The sequence below is a fragment of the Gracilinanus agilis genome, chromosome 2 (genome assembly GCF_016433145.1).
Source record: "Gracilinanus agilis isolate LMUSP501 chromosome 2, AgileGrace, whole genome shotgun sequence".
NCBI classification, from domain to species: Eukaryota; Metazoa; Chordata; class Mammalia; order Didelphimorphia; family Didelphidae; genus Gracilinanus; species Gracilinanus agilis.
Genome location: NC_058131.1, coordinates 265,654,706 through 265,663,350, shown reverse-complemented (window position 1 = coordinate 265,663,350; position 8,645 = coordinate 265,654,706).

Sequence of the window (8,645 nt, the reverse complement as noted above, 5' to 3'; positions counted from 1 at the left end):
GTCTTTGTCTATATCTATAAACCACAACTACTAGGTGCTTCACTTTCCTCATCTGTAAAATGGGGCTGAATTCAATGTCTTTTGACATCCCCTTTAGCTCTAAACTTCTGATTTTATGAATCCCACTGCTTTAGATGATTCTAGATAAGCTTTCACCTTCTCTTGGTTTGAACTAGTTCTCCAAACCATTTTCTTTTCTTTCTTTTTTGTTTTTAAAATTTAGACATTTATTTGTTTGTTCCATTAAAATTCCCAGGTAATTCTTTCCTCCCTTCTCTTCCTCCCAACAGAGAAGGCATTGTTTGACAAAATGATATATGCATACATAAAATTATGTCTTACTTATTTCTCTTTATTTTCAGGAGATGAGCATACAGAAGTCATTCTTCAAGCAATATTTTTGTTGCTGTTTATAGTGAGCTCTTGGTTCTGCTCATTTCATTCTTCATAATTCCAAGTCATTGTCTAACCATCTCCACATCAATGACACTCCTGAACTATTATGATATGCCTCCTTTTCTTGGTCCCCTTTATGTATTGTTTTCCCCTATTACAATATAAGCTTCTTGAGCTTAGGAACTATTTATTTTTGTATCTACCATCCTTTTTTTTTTTTTTTTTAATATCCTTACCTTCCATCTTAGAATCAATACTGAGTATTGGTTCTAAGGTGGAAAAGTGGTAAAAGCTAGGCAATGGAGGTTAAGTGACTTGCTCAGGGTCGCACAGCTGGGAAGTGTCTGAGGCTGGATTTGAACCCAGGACCTCCTGTCTCTAAGCTTGGCTCTCAATTCACTGAGCTCCCGTATTTCCCATTCTTAGTACTATACCTGGCACACAGTAAGCACTTAGTAAATTATATATATATGTATATATATATATGCATATATACATACATACACATATATGCATATGTATATATTCTCCATCTCTCAATCAAACCCAGTTATTATAATCCCTGACTGTTTCTACATCTGCCTGTGCCTTCTCTTTTTTGTCAATATTTGTCTCTCTCCAACTTTGCCTACTCATACATATTCTCTTCTTGAATTTTGGTGGCTTTCACAAACATTATCTTGACAAGAATGTGCGGGGATTGATGTTGTTTTCATATTGCAGCCTGAGCCCAGTGTGTCTATATACAAGTGGGTGAAAGCCGGGCAAACATCCCAAAGGAGGCTTTTCTGTAGTCAGCTGAGTACATGGTGTAGGGAAAATCGTGTTAGATTTGGTGTCAGAAGGTCTGGGTTCATATCCTTGTTCTCTACGTGGTACTTGTGGGAGACTGAACAACTCATTTCTTCCTCTCAGGGCCCCAGCTTCTATTTGGAAAATGGACAGATTGAATTAGATGTGCTCTAAGATTCCTTCCAGCTTGAGCATTCTATGATTAATGGTCCTTCTCATGTGTTGGCTGAGGGGAGAAGGGAATGAATACAATGGAAGGAGAGGAGAAGGATTCTGAGGACAAGACTGTAGATTTGGAGCTCACTCTTGAGCCAATGTCTCACACTCAGAGACTATGTGAGGGAACCTGGTGGCCGAGACACTAAAATCCCAGGGTGGCTCTGGAAAGTCATCTTGTCTTCTGTGCTTCCCCAAACATGCACATGCATATACTAACACTGGCCCTGGGAGGCATGTCTCTCTCAACATTAGATAGGCTAAGGCAGTGATGGCAAACTTGTGGCACGGGGGCCAAAGATGGCATGTAGAGTGCTCTCTGTGGACACTTGACTGTCCTTCTCCCCAACCCCAAGTTCATTACTAGAAAGACAGAGAGGGTCTTGGGTGAAGCTGCTTCCCCTCCCCCTCTCCACCTGCTTGATGACATTTTTTCACATGCCCTGCCCCTCCTCCCAGCAGCCAATGGGAGCAAACAGGGGGTCAGGTGGGTGGCTCACAGGTAGCAGAGCTGGAGGGGAGCCGAGAGCTTGGGGCACTCCTCTCCCTCTCTCTACACTCACCGAGGACATTTCTCACTTCACCCATCCCTTCACCCAGCAGTCCAACGGGAACATTCTCTCTCCCCTGTGTGGGGTAAAGGGGGGGCAGGGAACACCCAACACTTGATTGGCGGGGAGAGGGACAGAGTAGGCAAACTCTGGGGGGGTGGGGCCCAGCATAACCTCTCTAAAAGGTTCACCATCATTGGTCTAAGGCAGGGGTCGGCAACGTATGGCTCTTTCTGTAGGACCCATAAAGTCAATTTTTTTCAGGTGCTGTTACAGGAGCGCGCACTGTGAGCACTGTACGGCTCTCACGAAATTACATTTTAAAAAATGTGGCGTTTATGGCCAAAAAGGTTGCCAACCCTGGTCTAAGGGAAGGCATTCAGCCTCATAGCCCAAGAAGGGGGAACAAAAGTTTCCTGTAGAAGATGGGATTAAAAAAAACAACAACAAACCCTTACCTTCCATCTTAGAATCAATACTGAGTATTGGTTCTAAGGTGGAAAAGTGGTAAGGGTTAGGCAATCGGGGTTAAGTGACTTGCTCAGGGTCACACATTTGGAAGTGTCTGAGGCCAGATTTGAATCTTGGACCTTCCATCTCTAGTCCTGGCTCTCTATTCAGGCAGCCACCTCGCTGCTCCAAAAGTTGGGATTTTATTTAGGACTTAAAGGAAGCCAATAGGCAGAGATGAAAAGGGAGAGTATTCCAGGCACGAGACGCAGCTACAGAGTATACCTAGAGCAGAAAGAGGGAGTGTCTTGTTCATGGAACAGCAATGAGGCCAGTGTCAACAGATCAGAGTATGTGGTGGGGAGCAAAGTGTGAGAAAACCAGAATGGGAGAAGGGCATAAGGTTGTGAAGGGCTTTGAATGTCAAACAGAAGATTTTGTATTTTGATTGTGGAGGCAACAGGGAGCCACTGTGGGACTAGGGTGTCTGGGAGGCCACCAAGGCTAAGGCTTATAGAGTTTCTCCTCTCAAGAGCATAGACGTATGTCCAAATGTACATATGTGTGGGGAGGTCTGAAACCTTCATGATATCTGTCTCCATGAAGTTCTGAGGAAGTAAAAAATGACCACAAACAAGGGAGTTTTACTAGAGGAAGGTGATCTTTCCTTTAAGGCTCAGTTTGGAAGAGTAGAATTATTTGAGCCTCCAGAAGAGGATGGGACTTGCGAGAAGCATCAATCACATTCTGAGATGAAACTGCCTGGTTCCTCACGCTCCACATGACTGAACACTTGGAGAACAGCTCTGTCACAGCTGTCCTGTATGCCTGAGGGGGCAGGACAAGATACAGAATCATTCAGAACATGCATGCTGTTATTCAAACCAGGACACGGGGGCTGGAAAAGAAATCTTGGGAAGTCCAGTAGGACCTGTCTGGTTTTCTTGTGTCAAGACAGCAGAACAACTGGCTCAAGTTCAGATCCTGCCTCGGCTGCTCCCTTGTAACATGCGTGACTTTGGGAAAATTATTTGACTTCCCAGGACCTCAGTTTCCTCATCTGTAAAATGAGGGAGTTGGATCAGATGGCCTTTGAGGTCCCTTCTTCCAGCCCTAAATCTACATTAGTTATTCCCTCTCTTAAATAAAGATATCTGCTCTTGATGGAGACAGCCTGGAGGGACCAAGGGCCTATAATAATAGCTAGCATTTACATAGCTCTTTATGGTTTACAAAGCATTTTGCATGGATTTTATCTCATTTTATCCCTATGACAACCCTGGGAGGTAGGTCCTATTATTATTTCAGTTTCAGAGATGAGGAAGCTGAGACAGAAGCAAAATGACTTGCCCAGGGTCACACAGCTAATAAATGTCTGTGGTAGGATTATGAACTCAGGCATTTCCTGACTCCAGTTTCAGTGTTCAATCCATTCTACCAGCTAGTGGCCTTTCCCCTGGGAAGCTTCTGTCCCAGTTCCCTTTTCAGTATTGAAAATCCCAGAGCCTTCCATTAGCTCAGGAGACTGCCATAACTGCAGCAGAGACGTCCTGTTCCTTTCTAGGTATATCTTGAGATGCAGCTTGGCTCAATTTGGAGTCTAGAAGATTCTCTCATTTGACATTTACTAGAGCTGTATAAACAAGGGCAAGTCACTTAACCTCTCTAAGTCTGTTTTCTCATCTGTAAAATGGGGATGCTTCTGCCTTCAGTCTCTACTTTATAGGGTTGTTGTGGGGCTCAGAGAAATGTATAGAAATGTATATAATGTATAGAAATACATTATGTATGTAAAGTACTTTGCTAGCCTTAAATGTTGTGTGAGATGTGATTGGAGACTTCGTTACAAGGGAAGGGAATTATGCCTTGTCGATGGGCCTGGGGGGTTTGAGAGGTTTTGAGGGGGAAGTTCTCCTTTAGAGGCTCGGGTGACTGCAGAGGACCAGACCTGGCTCAGGAAAGCCAGCTTTCCATTAGCCTAGTTTTAGGGTCCCAACCTCTAATGTGTTTTCAAATGAAGTCTCATCTCTCAGATACAGGGAATAGTGTTCCAGGGATTTTAACCTTCTTCTGACCTCTTGAATGCAAATGAGACAATAATAATAGCTCACATTTATATTGAGCCTTAAGGTGCGAAAAGCATTTTATACCTCTTATCTCATTTGATCTTTCCAACACCCCTGGAAGTTAAGCAGAGCAGTCATCATTATTGCTGTTTGCCAGGTAGGGAAACTGAGTCTCCTAAGGATGTATGTTTCAGGCCTAAACTTGACCTCATCCATAGGATCATAGGATTTCGAAGTTATAGGAGATCTTAGAGATGGTTTAAATCCTTATTTTACTGAAAGGTAAAGTAAGGCAGAGAGGGAAGGGAATCTCCTTATCCTGTGTCAGAGAGGGAGTAAGTGACAAAGACAGCATTTGAACTCAGGTCTCTTGACTTCAAATACATCACTTTTTTCACTGTGTCACGCCACATTGAGAAGAGATGATTTAGTACAGTGAGCATGGTCCAGACATGATACTAAAGCTGGTCATTTTGAATCATTTCTTTGTGCTGTTGTCTCAGATTGTAATGGCTATGGAAATGAATAATGGATTTGGAGTCTGGAGGTTTGCCTTTAAATGCCACCGTGGATAGGAAAATCATTTAGATTTTCGGAGCCTGTTTCTTCATTTGCAAAATAGGGATAATATTTACTTAATGGGGATTGTAATGAGAAAACCACTTTGCAAATTGCAAGCTACATATATATGAATAAAGCAAATACTACTACCCTTTCTTCTTTACTCTACAATCCCATCAGGTCATTCATTTATGGCAACCACTTTGTTTATTCTGTGATGCAGAACCCGGCCCCCAGCACCTATAGCTCATCACTTAGACACCAATTGGCTCTCCGAACTGTCTATCCAAATTCTGAGCCCAGCTCCCAGAACAACATGGCGTGACCTACAGCAACTCCCAGAGGCTGTGTTCAGAGCAGCTCCACTCTGCCCTGAATCCACAGTGTGTTTTCCAGAGGCCATACTGCAGCTTGATCCCCAGAGTCTTGACCCCTGAGCCCAAAGTCCAACCCCAAAGGTTCTAGTCTGAGTCTGGAAGCAGAACAGATCCTGGAACCCAGCTTCCCACAGCCTAGAAACCAGCCCCAGCTTTCCCTTATGCCTTCTAGAACTTGCCCTCTTTTTCTACACAGTGAAACTAGTAATAGTGTAATTCTCTTTTGGCCCAACAATGACTGCTGACTGTACAGGCCAAAATGAGTTTAACCTGCTCTGACTGCTCTTGCCAGAAAATGCACTCATAAAGGAGCCAATGGGCCTTCAATATTGCTGATGTTATCTGGGTGCTTGCTCTCCATCTCACCCAGCCCCAGAGACACCATGTTTTTCATTTAGCCTGACTGACTGGGTTTGGGAGGAGTGTTTTTGATCAGCAGTAATCAGAACTTCAGTGAATTGCCTGAAGGAAGCAGTGGATTCAGGGGTCCCCAATCTTTTCATTGAATTGCCTCATTATAGTACCAGGAAGAAGACTTTCCTTGAGATTTTCAAGGTCTCTCCAGGGTCTGAATGGAAGCTTCAGCCACAATAAAGTTCTTTTGAAGGTGCTTATGCCAAAGATGGTTAGTGCTTCATTTCTAGCTTTTGCTTTGGAGCCAAGCCACTTTAATTAAATCCCACATCCTTTGCTTCCTCTCTAAGCCTTACCTCCCATTGTGGTGACATGGCATGTCATAGAAGACCAGACTTTATAAGAGGTGAGATCACCCTTCTGTTAGATGGAAGCTGGCCAGTCATTAACTGCCCCCTCCCCCACCTCCCAGCAATTTAGTAGCTTGATCTCGAACTACTGATCTGAAGTCCTTGGATGGAAGGCATTAAAAAAATACCCCAACTATCCCAAGAATAATGATTCCTGTTTTGCTATTGTTTGAAGAGCCACAAGGCATTTCTCTCACAATATTCCCGAGAATACAGTATAAATAGCAAGTGTTTATTAGGTGCCTCCTATGTGCCAAACATGTGTCAAGAACTGAGTATATAAAGGAAACAATCCTTACTCATAAAGAGTACCATTACCTTCATGTACAGGTGAAAAAAACTCCCCAACTGGGATTAAGAAAAGTGTAGAATGTAGAGATTAGTCACTCTAATCCCCTTGTTTACAACTAAAGATATTGAAGACCAAAGAGCACCAGTGGTTTGCCTATACTTACTAATAGTTAGTAGAGCCCAGATTCAAACCCAGTCAAGACTTCTGATGCCATCTCCATTGCTCTTGCTATGCTAGCCCATGGCCACACAGGTAGTCAGTATGTGTTAGGTGCCTAGAGCTGACCATTAGCATCTTGACTCCAAGGAAAAGGCTCTTTCCCTTATACTTCCTTTGCTTTAGTGACTGGGTTATAATAGTTTCCTTTTTTGTAATTTTTGGCTGGATTTTGTGTTGTTAGTCATAGCCCTTGAAGAGACTTTGAGAGGACATTTGGTCCATCCTACTAAGCCTGGATATGATTATGTTCCCAACCATCATAGAGTCACAACTGTCTATTCTTTACCTAAAAATTATCCTAAACAAGGTTTCCCACAATGAAGGATGAATTGAGAGCCCATACATTCACATTCTTTGAGCTGTCGAACCCTAGCTAGAAGCAATTATTCTCCTGCCTGCACATTGGTCATATTGTGCACTGTTTTATTCTGCAATTTTTTCACCTATGTATGTTCCTTATCAACCCAGCAGCTGTATAAATTCTTTGAGATCAGAGACTAGGTCTCCTCCATCTTCAGCATCTCACATGTAGCAGGTATTCAATAAGGACTGGTTAGGAACAAAATAACACCAAATGATGAGCTTGAGTGCTGAGGTAGATAAAGCTTTAAGTGCAGTATTTTCTCCACAGCTGGAAGGCTTCAGGATTGTACCTTCTGGTATTTGAACAAAAATGTATTAATACTTGCACATGCAAAGTGTAACAAAATACATTGAATTTGGAGCCAAAAGACTTGGATTCAAATCATAGCTCTGTCACCTACTTACTACCTGTTTGTACTTGATCAAGTGGTTTCATTAGTTTAGACTAGATAATGCTGGGGTTTCTTTAATTTCTAAATGTATGGTCCTATTCTGTTGTTAAAGCCATACTCCCTTATTTGCCTCTTCAAATGTTTCTCTTTCCCCTCCTCTATATCTGATAAATGTGCTGTTTAATTTTTTTGGGTTGTACATTCAAGCCTCAACTGAAATAATAGAGGAGCCTCTAGTATGAATAATCCAAAAATCAGTTCTGTTGGCCTTTGGAAACCATCCTCTGACTTTTTTTTTTCCCTTTCAATACTAACAGTTTCTCATTCAATACTAACAATTCCTCATTATACTTTATTGGGACTGTAATGCAAAGAATCTCTCTTCCTTGAGTTCACATTGACTGATTGGGGGAAGCAGGCATAAGTTGTTGCTATGTTGGAGGGCAGAAGAAGGCAGCTTGGAATAAAAACTCAGCCCCTGAGAACCACCAAGTGGCGGGAGGATGCTCACACAGACAATACCAAGTTAACTGAATTCACAAGGTGGAACCTGGCACTGGGCCCTGCACAAAGTTGGGGTTCAGTAAATATTTGTTAAATGAGTGAATGGAAGATTCTAATAGGGAGCCTTTTCCTGCAGCAGGGATTGGCACCCATGGAACATTTTGGCTACCCCTGAAGGCTGGCCTCACTCAACCTCAATTCTAAGGCCTAGAATAATGCACATTAACTCTGCCCACAGCTCCTTGTCAGCCTGAATTTCCCCTGGGCTTTCTTTCTGCCCTTGTTAGGGTTTCTTCCTTTCCCTCCATCGAGATCCTCCTCCTGTGCCCCACTGTTTTCTAGCCTAGCGTTGTGTCATCATCCTTGTCCTCAGGGTCCTTTTGGCCTCTTTTTTTCAACTTGTCAATTCCCCCTCTCTTGCCCTCCCCTGCATCTTCTTTCGCCTACTCTTCTCTACTAACATTCTGCTGCCTCTTCCTCCGCCTCTGCCGTTACCTTTGCCTCTGTCTCTGTCTGTCTCTGCCTTTGACTGTCTCTGTCGGTCTAAGGGAGTCTAATTTCATTCTCTCCCTCCTCTCTCCTTTCCTGTCTCTATTTCTCTCTCCTTGTTTCTCTTTCTGCTTTCTCGATTTCTCTCCGTCCCTCTGCTCCTGTCTTTCTGTCTCTCCATCCAGTCTCTATCTCCTCCCTCCCCCCCCCCCC